Below are 15,531 nucleotides of genomic sequence, written 5' to 3'. Positions count from 1 at the left end.
TTGACCTGATTAACCTGTGGTACCTTTTCTTCTCTTAGTCTTCTCACATTCATGTGAGGTCAGGCATGTTTGAGTGGGTTGCTGCTCTGTGTTCTGGTGAGTGACAATGCTTGGTGGTATCATATTAATAACATATCATATCATATGTCTAATCTATGGGGGTCACCACTGCCTGGGTCCCCCTGGACAGAGGTCAGGTGAGCACAGACTAGCCCCCCCTAAGAATGGTCTCCCATGTGCCATGTGAGGGTACCGTGATGGCCCCTAAGGTAGTGGACTGTGTCTGGGCCTCCGACATCTGTGATGAAGGGGAGTCGAAATGGAATCACAGTGAACAAGACATTATTTTAAGAATTTATTTTAAGTGAAATAAAACACACGTCACATACCCTTTACCATCTTCACCATTTTAAGTGCACGTTTCTGAGGCATCAGATCTATTCACTTTCTCGTGGAGCCATCACCACCATCCCTAGAACTTTTCATCTTGCAAAACCAAAATTCCACAACCACGAACGTCTCACTCCTCATTCCCTCCCACTGCCCCTGGCACCGATATCCACTTCAGTCCCTGAGTTGTGGACTCCAGGGCACCCACTGGAATGGAATCCTGCCGTGTTTGCTGAGGGGTCACTTTGAAAGAGCTGACTTTCAGCCTGAAGCTCTGCCTGTTTGCATCTGAAGAATCTGCATTTAAGGAGAGGGTGTATGAGGAAGGGGCTGTATGAGGGACAAAGGTGTCTGGGGTGCAGATGAGCCAGGACCTGACCAGCTGCCTGTTGGGTCCTCTGGATCCATCTCTTGGTCTGTGCCTCATCTGCATCATCACTGTTCCCGCTGGCACCCCTGGGGTGCTGTCTGAGTGAGATTCCCCTGGTGCCCCTGCTCTCCTCCCCTCCTCCTGCTGGTTGGGGAGGAAACTGCTTGCTGTGGGGTCTCTACTCCTGAGGCAGGAAGGACCCTGCAGCGTGGACCTGCAGAGTGTGGGTGTGGCCCCAAGAGCATGGGACCCACATAGGACACAGCATTGGGGCGTGACAAGTGCTGGGGCTGCCCCATCACCGACAGGGAATGTTGCCAAGATGCTGCTCGGGAGGGCGTGGTGGGTGGCCTGGGACCCCAGAGGCCCCATTCCTAGCCTGGAGCTTGGAGGGTGCATCCCCATGGGCTCCAGATTCACCCCACATCTCAGCCATATCCCTCTGTCCTGTCTTTGACCTCAGGAAAACGACCTCTACTGATCATTGTCCACAACATAGGCCTGGTCCTGTCGGTATTAGGATTCTTTAATTTAGGCGTCCTGGGAGAGCAGCTCTTTTTAGGCCTGAGAAGGAACAGCTCTGGAGTGTACAACAATTTCAGATGAAACTAACCTTCAATGACTATCTCTATAGTGCTAGGTTGTTGACTTCTATTAATCACTATTCTCCTGGTTTTAGCTCTGATGTGGGGATTACAGAGCAGTCAACATTTAAATCTTCATAATCTGTGTATTTGTAGCATCAGTATCATTACTGACCCATAGTTTTTATGCTTTGGGAAGAGTTATTGATTTCATGTATCATGTAAAGGATTCACAATGATGATAGAGCAGCTAAGATTACAATAATGGCTGGTAAAATGTTCAAATTTTCTCTACCTGTGCATCTATTGTACCTATATGAGTTAGTTTAATTGTCAATATTAGTGAAATAATATAGAAGACTAGAGAACTTCTTTTAAAAATCACTATTAATGTGTGTGATGAAAATGTAAAAGTTCTTCCATAATCGGTGATGTTGTATCTTGAGAGCTTAGATGAAATTGATATGCCTTCGTGATATACACTATTTTAGCCTATGATTTCACTTTGAAAATTTTACATCACTTTTTACTTTTATCTCATTTATTGAGAAAGACATAATTGTTATGCTGTTGGCTTCAAACTGCTTGAAAAGGACTTGAGTCCTACCTTATTTTACATTTACATAGGTAGGACTTCAAATACAGGATATGGTGGAGGGCATCCGTGCAACCATTCTAGGTTAGGAGCAGCAGTTTCAACTGCTGAGACTTCTCGTTTGGACACAAATGGTTTTCACAGTATGAAGATTATTAGCATTACTGCTGCTACTGAGACGAATGAGCCTAAAGACAAAATATTTCATGTTGTGTGTGCCTCAGAGGAATGTAGTAACCTCCCTGAGAGGCCAAGAAAGTGCTGCAGGAAGTCATATTTACTACTACAAATATACCTGTGAAGTGAGTTTTGCTACTGCTGAGTTAACTGTGTAACCTGAGAATAGTGGGAATCAGTGTAGGAAGTCTCCTATAATAGTGAAGACTGCTCCCATGGACACTACGTCATGGAAGTGTGCTACTACATAGTATGTATCCTGGAGGACAGTGTCTGGGGATGAGTTGGCTAAGATGATTCCTGTCAAACCACCTACTGTAAAAAGGAAAATAAAGCCTAAAACTCATAATAGAGTGGGATCTCATATAATATTACCTCCGTGAAGAGTTGCTAATCAGGGACTTTGCTGGTGATGCAGTGGTAAAGAATTGGCCTGCCAATATAGGTGAAACGGGTTTGATCCCCGGTCCAGGAAGATTCCACATGCCGTGGAGCAAAAAGCCCGTGCGCCACAACTACTGAGCCTGCCCTCTAGAGCCCGTGAGCCACAACTACTGAAGGCCACATGCCTAGAGCCTGTGCTCTGCAACAAGAGAAGCCACCGCCATGAGAAGCCTGCGCATGGCGACGAAGAGTAGCTCCCGCTCACCGCAACGAGAGAAAGCCGGTGCGCAGCAACGAAGACCCAACGCAGCCAAAAATAAAAAAATTTAAAAATTAAATAAAGAGTTTCTAATCGGCTAGATACTTTTACTCCTGTAGGGACAGAAGTAATTATGGTAGCTGATGCAAAGTATGCTACTGAGTCGACAGCTATCCTTATGGTAAATATAAGATGGGCCCACAAGAGAAATCCTAAAAGGCCAGTGGACATGACTCATAATATTCCCAAATAGCTGAAAGACAGTTTTTGTCCTAAATCGTAATGTAATGAATGTAATGATATGTGAAATTATAACAAACCCTGGTAGGCCATGAATACACACACTTCAGGGTGACCAAAGAATCAAACTAGGTGTTGCTATAGAATTCGATTTCCTCCTACAGGGTCAAAGAATGTAGTGTTGAGATTTCTATCTCTTAACAGTGTGGCAATTCTGGCTGCTTGGACTGAGAGTGGTAATTATAGTAATATGGCTATAGTTAGGGAAGACTAAACAAATAATGGTGTTTGGTATTGGGATTTGACTTCTGGTTTTGGATTAAAGACTATAGTAATACAAGAAATAGCACGAAGAATTGAAGAGACACCTGCTAAAGGTAAGGAGGAAATGGTTAGGTCGACAGAGGCTCCTGCGTGGGCCAGATTGCAGGCTAGAGCTGAATATACAGTTCCACTTTTACCAGAACCAGCTTCTACTATTGGTAATATGAGTAGGAGTAAGAATGATGGGGGAAGTAGTCAAAAGTTTACATGATTTATTTGGGGAAATGCTACCTCAGGTATCCCAGTTATTAGTGGCCCAAGTCAGTTTCTGAACCCTGCAGTATAATGGGTACAACTATAAAGAAAATTATTACAAGTGCAGGGACTGTTATGACTACGTTAAAAATTTGGGCATCTCCAAGTAGCGCTCCAGGTTAGCATAGCTCAGCCAGGATTAATATCCTCAAGGCGCTGCCTGATATTCCAGCTCAAGCACCAAATAGTAAATATAAAACACCAATATCTTTGTGATTTGTTGAAAATAATCAGCAGTGTATGAACAGAGGTAAAATGACTTGAGCTCACATTAGACTGTAAATGTAAAGACAGAGATGGAGCCCTCTGCTCTTGTCCCGTTTCACTGTAGATCTAGATGGGGTCAATGCAGGTTTCATCACAGCCCCTGAACGAATTTTGTAACAGTTTCTCCTTGGTTTTGTTTTTTTTTTTTGTAATTTATTTTTATAATGGGGTATAGCTGATTTTCAATGCTGTCTTTCTTGCTGCTGCACATCCACTTGATTCACTTACAGAGAGACATCCATAAATTCTTTTTCAGATTCTTACCAGTCGTATATATTCTTTTATGGTGACTAGAGTGTGCCCAGTCTAGTTTTTTGAGCTATAGAGTAGGTCTTGTCAATTACCTATTTGGTCTTTGGAACCCTATCTGTGCTAATTTCAACCCTCTGGTTTATGCCTCACCCCACCCCACCTTTCCCCTTTAGCAGCCTTAAGTTTGTTTTCTAAATGTGTGACTCTCTTTTGTAATTTAGTTCATGTGTAGCCATTTTTAGATTCCACCTATAAGTGATATCTTATGCTAAGTGTCCTTTTGTGTTTGACTTATGTCACTTAGAATGATTGTACCTAAGTTCACCTGAGTTGCTGCAACTGGCCTTATTTCATTGATCTCATGGCTGAGTAATATTCCATTGTACATAAGTACCATATCATCTTTATCCATTTTTTCCTTCCAAGGACATTTATATTGTTTCCAAGTCGAGGCTCCTGCAAAAGGGCTGCACTAATAGTTGAAGTGCCTGTGTCCTATGGGTTTATGGTTATCCCGAGATACACACCCAGGAGTGGAAGTGCTGTATGCTCTGTAGCTCTATTTTTTTTAATTAATTAATTTTCTTGGCCTGTGTTGGGTCTTTGTTATTGCACGTGGGCTTTCTGTAGTTGCAGCAAGTTGGGGCTACTCTTCGTTGAAGTGCATGGGCTTCTCATTTCAGTGGCTTCTCTTCTTGCAGAGCATGGGCTCTAGGCTTCGGGCTTCAGTAGTTGTGGCTCATGGGCTCTAGAGCACAGGCTCAGTAGTTGTGGTGCACGGGCTTAGTTGCTCCGCAGCATGTGTTATCTTTCTGGACCAGGGCTCGAACCCATGTCCTCTGCATTGGCAGTTGGATTTTTAACCACCGCGCACCCAGGCAAGTCCCTATAGCTCTGTTTGTATTTCTGGCATGGTATGACATGGCTGTTTTGATAAGTACTTTATTTTCTAGTAAATTTCAAGTGTATAAAAAACTTTAAATAGCAGTATAAAGTTTTCCACATTCACAAAATACTCCAGTTTGTTTTACCCTGAGAGAGTAGGAGGGCCACTCTCCCAGGGAACGAGCACATAACCCCCAAATGAGGAATAATTATGGTTTCCACATTATAATCCTATCTACAGACCTGCTTCAACTTTCACCAGCTGCCCCAGCTTTGTGGAAATGTATTTTTCTATTCGAATCCAGTTTTCTTTTCTTGGAACCATCACTGGGGCTTTTCCTCACTTAAAAAACCTTGCTGGGTTTAAAGTGTACAAGATGAGCATGATCTGGGTGGTTTTTCTATATGGCTTCTTTCACTTAGGATGTTTTCAGTGTTTATCCACATTGTAACATTGATCATTATTTCATTCATTTTTTCCATTGTGATTAAAAACACATAACATTTACCATTTAAATCATTTTTTAAAAACTTTTTAAAAAATTATTTTATTTTATTTTCTATTTTTTGGCTGTGTCGGGTCTTTGTTGCTGCACGCAGGCTTTCTCTAGTTGCGGCGAGCGGGGCTACTCTTCGTTGCTGTGTGCAGGCTTCTCATTGCGGTGGCTTCTCTTGTTACGGAGCACGGGCTCTAGGCGCACAGGTTTCAGTAGTTGTGGCACGAGGGCTCAGTAGCTGTGGCTCACGGGCTTAGTTGCTCTGCGGCATGTGGGATCTTCCAGGACCAGCGCTTAAACTCATGTCCCCTGCATTGGCAGGCAGATTCTTAGCCACTGTGCCATGGGGAAAGCCCCATTTAAACCATTTGTAAGTACACAGTTCTGTGGCATTAACTACATTCACATTGTTGTAAAAATATCCTCACCATCCATCTCCAGAGCTTTATTTTCCCCATGTGAAACCGTAACCATTAAACACGAACTCATCTCAACCCCTGGCAACCTTATTCTACTTTGTCTTTGAGTTTGACTTATCTGGATACCTCATACTAGTGGAATCATAGAACATTTGTCCTTTTTGTGTCTGGCTGGTTTCACTTAGCATAATGACTTCAAGGTTCATCCACATTGTAGCATGTGTGAGAATTATCTTAGTTTTAAAGGTTGAATCATATTCCATTGTGTATATTACTACACTGTACTTATCCATTCATCTGTTGAAGGATGTGTTGTGTTGCTTCCACCTTTTGGCTATTGTGAATAACGTTGCTATGAATATGGGGTACAAATGTCTGTTCCAGCCCTTGCTTTCTAATATTCTGGGTGTACACCCTGGAGTGGAATCAAGGGATCACATCCATGTTTTTTAGGAGCCACCATACAGTTTTCCACAGCGGCTGTATAATTTTACTTTATTCCTTTATATGACAGAATAATGTAGCTTATGAATCTACCTTATTTTGCTTATCCGTTTACCTGCTGATGGACATTTAAATCTTTTCTATCCTGGGCTATTGTGAACAGTGCTGCTATGAATAATTGGTGTACAAGTTTTTGTTTGAATGCCTGTTTTCCATTTTTTTGGTATATATCTAGGAGTGGAGTTGTTGAACCACATGGTAATTATATTTTATATTTTTAAGTAAATGGTAAAGGTTTGTACGCATAGACTGCACCATTGTGCATCTCCACAAGTAACTTTTAAGGGTTCCAATTTCTCTGCATTGCTGCCATTTGTTATTTTTATTTATATATTTTAAAATTGATTTTAAAGTTTATTTTTATTCTAGTGTGTGTGAAGGGGCATCACACTGTGGCTTTCATTTGCATTTTCATCATGACTAATGACGTTTGACCTCTTTCCATGTCCTTGTTGACCATTTGTATGTCTTGCCTGGAGAGCAGTCCATGCAGCCATTTGTCTGTTTCAAAAATGTTGTTGTCTTTGTGTTGATGAGTTGGAAAAGTCCTGGGTATATTCTAGGTAAAGAGTCTTATCAGATATAGAATGTGCCAATATTGTCTTCCATTCTGTGGGCTGTCTTCTTCCTTTCTGGATAGCCTCTTTTGATGCACAAAGGTTTGTAATTTTGAGGAAATCCAATTTATCTATTTTTTTCTTTCATTTCTTATGCTTTACTGTCAAATCTAAGAAACCATTGCTAAATTCATGGTCAGGAAGATTTAATTCCTTGGTTTATTTGAGAGTTCATACAGTCATCCCTCGGTACCCACTAGGCCAGGCTTTAGGCCTAGGTTTGAGTCAGTGTGAGGGTTCAGGGGTCACAGTTTAGGGTTAGGGGTCATTGTTGGAGCATCCTGGTAGAGGGCTGTGGCTAAAGGGTCGGGGGTTAGAGTTTAGGGGTCGGGGCAAGGGTCTAGGGGTCTGGGGCTAGGGTTGTTAGGGGGTTACGGTTAGAGGTTAGGGTTCTTAGGGTAAAGGTTAGAGTTAGGTTTAAGCACAATTGGCCCTCATTGCCCTCCCCTCTCTTTCTCTCTGAAGCCTCCAGAATGGATAGGACTTGCCCAGGGTCAAACAGGAGTCAGGGAGCTGAGGTCAATAACTGGTTTTCTGGCCTCCCTTCCCCCAGTCCTGGGCCTCCCTTCCCCCAGTCCTGGGCTCTGAAAGAAGAATGAAATGTCTGTTCTTGTCTCGGACTGTTTCTTATCCAACTCAAAATCTGTCAAGGATTGGGGAGGGTGTCAGAAGTCATGCATGGTTTCCTTCTGCCCTCCTACCTGGGAAGGGTGATGCTGGCCCTACTCTGCCTGGGCAGCCCCAGGTTCCAGCACAGCCAAGACAGGAGGGCACTCAGCGGACACGTGTGGATTTATACAGGACTGGGGGCAGTGACCTGCCAGCCCCCAGATGCCACCTTCTTAAGGGCTGGTGGGGCCCTCCTGGCCCTGGAGGCATCCTTTGTTCCATCTGAGTGGGCATGAATAGATGATCAAGTCTCAGGCAAGACAGCCTTTAACCTCTGACTATCCAGGCAGGCATCTGTGGTCCTCTAGCTCAGTCCAGCCTGGGCATTGTCAGGCCCTCATGTACAGTTACGGAGCTGACCATGATGCTGGGCAATTCAAGAGCTACCTGGGCAGTGTAGACATTTCTTTGAGAAGTTTCAACTACTAACATGCATGTGGCTGAGAAAAAGGCCTCCCGCTCACAGCCTCATAGGCTGCCAAGAGAAGTAATAATCCTCTAAACATTGGACTGTGTCCCTGACACAACACCCATACAGTAGACCATGGCCCTGCAATCCTTTGTCCTTTCAGTCGTTAGAAACTTTTGACATGCATATTCATTAAGGATCAAAGATATGGGAGCACCTGGACCGCCCAGTGGGAGGTTTACACTGACACTGCCATTGTCTTGGAGAGCCATATGCATCCATGTGGCCTCTGGAAGCCTGACAATTATGGGTTCCATGGCATGGAATAATTCTTGAGCCTCCCGTTACTTCATTGCACAAGAGTTTCCTTACCACCCTAGCATTTGGTTTCTTCCCTTAGAAAAGGAGAGAGAAGAAACTGGAAAAGGAGCAGTATTGTTTTTCAGGGATGGGCAATTAATATGGCCAGGGAGATGGCATAACTCACGGGCTCCCTCCTCTCAGGGGCAGGAATGAGGTCTGTGTGTGTTCTGAGGGCACATGGGCTGTTCTGGGCCAGCCTCTGAGATGTGAGGACCTGATGCCCAAGGAAAGAGACTTGAGTTTACCACCACCAATGATCCTGACTTTTCAGCAAGTGAAAGAACTTCTTGCAGTCTTGAGAGGGACAGTAAGAGCACTGGATGAGTAGCTGCAGTCCCTGACCCTAAGTGAACCCCTTTCTTCCTTTTGTGTCAGATTCTGTGCTGTGCAGTGAGCTGTCATTGACTTAGAATCTGTTGCTTTCTCCCAGCCAACATCTGTTCTCAGGCCCAAGTGCCTCAGTTTTCCTTTGGGAATTACATCTCACCTGCTTCCAGTCCAAACAGTTGCAGAAGGATGACCCCATGTTCCACCCAGCTCGAAGAAGAGTTTACAACCCACATCTAGCCAGTCCCATTTTCCACCTTCTGGTGTTGGGTCAAGGATGAGAATGCAACCCAAGCCAGATCAAAGGCATTTAAAACCATGACTTTTTGGAATCCAAGAAAAGGAGAAACTCTTTCTCGGAAAATGGATGGTGAGTGGTTGTCAGCCTAGAACTGCTGTTGGCCAAAGGGCAGTGAGAGAGCCTGTGCCTGTGAATGGGGTCCCCCAAAGGCACTGAGCAGGACAAAGGTTTGGAGAGAAGCAAGGTCACACTGAGACAGTGTGAGCCGCTGGACCTGCCAGGTCCAAACCCATTCTTCAACTTGTCACTTGCAAGTATTAATGTATTTCTACCCTTACAATAAATACTAATTTATTTTACTTCCGTAAGTGTGTCCAGTCGCTGGGAAAAGAAAAAGTCCTGGTTGATACATCTGAGTCAATAATCCCTGACCCTTCCTCAGGTGTCCTCACTGGGTAGGCGTGGCTGGGGGAGGTGAAGACACTGGGTGGGGTCATATACTAGGGGAGCTGCCAAACAGCTCTGTCCCTGTTCCTTCCCTGTCCCAGGAGAGGAAAAGCCTGGAACAGTGATAGGATAACCAGTAGGGGAAGAGGTTCCTCAGTGATTAATTGGCCTTTTTGTGTTTTCCTTAATTTAGGGTCCATTTTGGTAATGTGTTTTTACAAAGAAATCCCCCTTTTCCTCTAGATTTCCAGTTTGTTACAGTAGATTTCTCTTATTTGACGTTTACTTTTTCCTGTCTAATTTTTTACAGAATCATGACAAATAATGAACAAATACTGATACTTTACTATTAACTGAAGTTCCTATTCACGTTCCCTTTTTTATACCTTTCCTTGTTCCAGGGTCTCAAAGGACATGGGGTCATCATGTCTGTTTAGTCTCTTCTGGGCTCTGACAGTTGCTCAGACTCTCCTTGTTTCCATGACCTTGACAGTGTGGAGGAGGACTGGTCAGGTATTGTATAGACTGCCGGGCACTGGGATTTGCTTGGTGTTTTTGTCGTGGTTAGACTTGGCTTTGAAAAAGCAGATCACAGAGGTGAAGTGCTTCCTCTTCACTATATATCAAGAGGACAGGCTCTTAAGGAAACTTCTCACTTATATTCTTAACTTTGGTCACCTAGCTGAAGTAGTGTTTGTCAAGTTTTCCCACAGATTATTTTTTTCCCCATGTCCATCCTGTGTGTCTTATTTAGGAGGAAGTCATAATGCAGAAGCCACTGAGGAGAGAGGTGTTACAGCTGAGTGTCTATATGAATTGTTTAGAAGCTTTGTGCATAGGAGATTTCTATTTAACACCATTCATCGAAAACTATGTAATTTATTTTTACCAGTTTGGACACGTGAATGATTACTGTAAACTTTTGTTTATAATCCAGCACTACATTATTAGACTGCTTAGTTCATTCTTGCTTTGGCTGTTGAGAGCTTTTTCCATTTGCTCCTGTTTTCATTTTACATAATTTTCCTTTTGTGGGTTTTTAAAATTTTGGGTACTTCTTTACTTTCTGATATTTTAAGATTACGCTGCTTCATATATTTACTGTCTCAGTCCTAGCATCAGCCCTTTCTTCAAAGAGCCCTTGTTTCTTTTATTAGAGAATGGTATTAAAAACTTACATGTGGGAGCTAAATATGCTCAGCTGACAGTACATAGAAATACATGCATGTATCCCAGCCTATGCATATACACATAATTATAAAGATATCCATGTGGAACTATGTGTAGGCTAAAGATAGTTTATACCGATGTCTCCAACCGGATCTGTTATGACATGGATATCGTAATCTTTTCCCTTTGTTTGACTGTAACATCCCAGTCCAGTGGTAAGAAACCTGGCTTCCACCATTTGTCATTTATTAAATTCAGTGCTTGTTCCATTCAATTACTGATATAGTAGTTTCAGTACTGTTAGCTACTACCCCTCATGGGAAAGAACTTAGAGTCCACTGTGTATGTATGGCACATTTTGTCTTTGGTCTACAGATTCTGTACATTTCCAAAGTTAACTTAGGTCAGCCCATTTGTCCCACTACCAACAGTGAGTTTTTCCATACATTTCTGAAACAGTTAGATTCTTTGTTACATTCTGTATTCCAGGCTTTGACACTCCCATATCCTAAGTAGCTAAGTTTGAATAGATTGTAAATTACTTGTTGTGTTGTAAAAATCTGTGGGTGTAGACAAATGCATAGTGACAGGTATTCACCACTAAAGTATCATATGGACTATTTCTACCACATATTCCTTAAACTGTTTACCAGTGTCAGTTTTACCTTTTCTAGAATGTCATATAAATGAGGTCATACAGTGTGTAGCACTTCAGACTGGATTCTTTCACTTAGCAATGTACGTGTTAGTTGCATCTATATCTATCTATATATATTTGCATGGGTTGATGATCCATTCCTTTATATCTCTGAATACTATTGCACTGCATGTGTATGAGAGGAAAAATAATTTTCCCTCTACACTTCTATGTTCTTTATTGAGATCTCCCTTGTAATGAAAAAGAGACGAACTGGAGAAAACAATCAGAAGTTTAATATATCCCATGCGTACCTCCTGTATACTTGAAAGATACCCAGGAAAACTGAGTCACTCCCTGAAATGGCCCAAGCCATTACCTTAAATGCTATCTTCTGCTGAGAACAAAAGAAAGATGTTAGGGAATGGAGGAAGCCATTTAAGGGATGTTATTAGTCAAAGCCCAGTAAACAAGGGTATGGTTGTTACACAGATTTACATCCAGGCCTATTTCATTGACAAGCTTTGTTTTTTTTTTTTAAACATTTATTTATTTGGCTGCACTGGGTCTTAGTTGCAGCCTGTGTAAACTTTAGTGGCGGCATGCAGGCCCTTAATTGCAGCATGTGGGATCTAGTTCCCAGACCAGGGATTGAACCCTGGTCCCCTGCATTGGGAGTGTGGAGTCTTAACCACTGGACCAGCAGGGAAGTCCCAAAAAACTTTTCTTGATATTTAGTCATCTTTCAATTCCTGGTCCAAAGAGGGACATACCCTTACAAATGGAGATATCCTTAATAAATGGAAATTTACCTCCTAAAAGGGCATTTTCTACTTTATTTATTTATTTATTTATTTGCGGTACATGGGCCTCTCACTGTTGTGGCCTCTCCCGTTGCGGAGCACAGGCTCTGGACGTGCAGGCTCTGCGGCCATGGCTCATGGGCCCAACCACTCCGTGGCATGTGGGATCTTCCCACACTAGGGCACGAACCCGTGTCCCCTGCATCGGCAGGCAGACTCTCAACCACTGTGCCACCAGGGAAGCCATCTACTTGGTTTTGAAAGATTCTCCTGGGTCTGCTGTTTCTTAAATTAGCCAGTCCAAAATAATCCTTTTGTCAAATGGGCATATTTTGGGGTGGTGTATTCTGCTCCCCTTGACATGTATGTGCCCTAATTTGCTTATGAATTCATCTACAGAAGGACATCCTGATATCTTAAGTTTTTAGCCATTATGAATAGAGCTGCTGTGCATTACTTGATGCTAGTTTCGGTTTGAACACAGTTTTTCAAAGGAGTTGTCTAAATACAAGAGGTACACTTCTTGGATCCTAAGGTGAGACTTTTTAGATTTGGAAAAAACTGCCAAACTGTCTTCCAAAGTTGGTTGTACATGCATTCCACCAGCATCTTGAGTATATTCTTGTATGCTTATTTACTGCCTGTTTATCTTCCTGGGCTAGGTGTGTGTTTCAATCTTTACTAAATTTTAATGGTGCTGTTGGCATAATTTGAGTACAAATCCTTTAACAGATATGTGTTTTGGAAATAGTTTCTTGCAGTTTGTGGTTTGTCTTCCTGTTTTCTGAATAAGGTCACCAGACCCAAAGTCATGTAGATTATCTTTTTTTGTCTAGGATTTATATAGTTTGGTAATTTAAATTTGTCTATGGGCAATTTTGAGTGAATTTTGGTTTAAGTTGTAATGTTTGTGTCTACATTCATTTCATTACATATGGTTTGTAATTAATTGCTCCTTAACCAATTTTAGAGAAGATACAGTGAGACACTTGGCTCCATTTCAGTTTGGATTTCCAAACTTAGTATATACAGCAGAACTGCCTTCCGGACGAGGCCTCTGGGTTTGTGAGTGCGGCACTCCCGGCACTTTTCTCACGTCCCACAGGGGGCGCCAAACCCACCTGTCTGACCCTGGGGGCACGGGTGCACCCTGCCCACAGACTTCGCTCTGTGACAAGCAGACGGGAGCTTTGTCTCCTGTCAGGGCTTAGGTTTCTGAAACATGAGGCATTGTCCACACTGACAGGAGCTAGGTTTTCTCAGGAGCCACTGGTGAGGAGACTCTGCAAGAGGAAAAAATGAGCAAGTGTGGAGAATCTTCCTGTGCAACTGACTGCTGGCTGGGTGGGTGCATCTTCAGGGGACTCAGGAGAGAAAGAGTTTAATGTGGAATACGGTGTGCTTTTAGTTAGCTTTATATGCAGTGTAGTTGGTGACCACTGTCGTTCTTTGGAGTCCGGTGTCTAGTTTTCCAGGCACTGGTTGTTGATGGCTTTAGGTAGAATAAACATTTCTTTACAACTTTATTGGAGTATAATTGCTTTACAATGGTGTGTTAGTTTCTGCTTTATAACAAAGTGAATCGGTAAAACATATACATATGTTCCCATATCTCTTCCCTCTTGCGTCTCCCTCCCTCCCACCCTCCCTATCCCACCCCTCTAGGTGGTCACAAAGCACCAAGCTGATCTCCCTGTGCTATGCGGCTGCTTCCCACTAGCTATCTATTTTACGTTTGGTAGTGTATATATGTCCAAGCCACTCTCTCACTTTGTCACAGCTTACCCTTCCCCCTCCCCATATCTTCAAGTCCATTCTCTAGTAGGTCTGTGTCTTTATTCCTGTCTTAACCCTAGGTTCTTCACGACATTTTTTTCCTTAAATTCCATATATATGTGTCAGCATATGGTATTTGTCTTTCCCTTTCTGACTGACTTCACTCTGTATGACAGACTCTAGCTCCATCCACCTCATTACGAATAGCTCAATTTCGTTTCTTTTGGGGGCTGAGTAATATTCCATTGTATATATGAGCCACATCTTCTTTATCCATTCATCCGATGATGGACACTTAGGTTGATTCCATCTCCGGGCTATTGTAAATAGAGCTGCAGTGAACATTTTGGTACATGACTCTTTTTGAATTATGGTTTTCTCAGGGTATATGCCCAGTAGTTGGATTGCTGGGTCATATGGTAGTTCTATTTGTAGTTTTTTAAGGAACCTCCATACTGTTCGCCATAGTGGCTGTGCCAACTCACATTCCCACCAGCAGTGCAAGAGTGTTCCCTTTTCTCCACATCCTCTGCAGCATTTACTGTGTCTAGATTTTTTGATGATGGCCATTCTGACTGGTGTGAGGTGATATCTCGTTCTAGTTTTGATTTGCATTTCTCTAATCATTAATGATGTTGAGCATTCTTTTGTTTGTTTGTTGGCAGTCTGTATATCTTCTTTGGAGAAATGTCTGTTTAGGTCTTCTGTCCATTTTTGGATTGGGTTGTTTGGTTTTTTGTTATTGAGCTGCATGAGCTGCTTGTAAATTTTGGAGATTAATCCTTTGTCAGTTGCTTCATTTGCAAATATTTTCTCCCATTCTGAGGGTTGTCTTTTCATCTTGTTTATGGTTTCCTTTGCTGTGCAAAAGCTTTGAAGTTTCATTAGGTCCCATTTGTTTGTTTTTGTTTTTATTTCCATTTCTCTAGGAGGTGGGTCAGAAAGGATCTTGATGTGATTTATGTCATAGAGTGTTCTGCCTATGTTTTTCCCCTAAGAGTTTGATAGTGTCTGGCCTTACATTTAGGTCTTTAGTCCATTTTGAGCTTATTTTTGTGTATGGTGTTAGGGAGTGATCTAATCTCCTACTTTTACATGTACCTGTCCAGTTTTCCCAGCACCACTTATTGAAGAGGCTGTCCTTTCTCCACTGTACATTCCTGCCACTTTATCAAAGATAAGGTGACCATATGTGCGTGGGTCTGTTATTACAGGTCTTTTCCTTCTCTTGTGTTTCTTGCCTAGAGAAGATCCTTTAGTATTTGTTGTAAAGCTGGTTTGGTGGTGCTGAACTCTCTCAGCTTTTGCTTGTCTGTGAAGGTTTTAATTTCTCCATCTAATCTGAATGAGATCCTTGCTGGGTAGAGTAATCTTGGCTGTAGGTTGTTCTCCTTCATCACTTTAAATATGTCCTGCCAGTCCTTTCTGGCTTGCAGAGTTTCTGCTGAAAGATCAGCTGTTAACCTTATGGGGATTCCCTTGTGTGTTATATGTTGTTTTTCCCTTGCTGCTTTTAATATGTTTTCTTTGCATTTAATTTTTGACAGTTTGATTAATATGTGTCTTGGCATGTTTCTCCTTGGATTTATCCTGTATGGTACTCTCTGTGCTTCCTGGACTTGATTAACTATTTCCTTTCCCATATTAGGGAAGTTTTCAACTATAGTCTC

The sequence above is a fragment of the Mesoplodon densirostris genome, chromosome 14 (genome assembly GCF_025265405.1).
Source record: "Mesoplodon densirostris isolate mMesDen1 chromosome 14, mMesDen1 primary haplotype, whole genome shotgun sequence".
Taxonomy (NCBI): Eukaryota; Metazoa; Chordata; class Mammalia; order Artiodactyla; family Ziphiidae; genus Mesoplodon; species Mesoplodon densirostris.
This window is presented reverse-complemented; position numbering follows the sequence as displayed.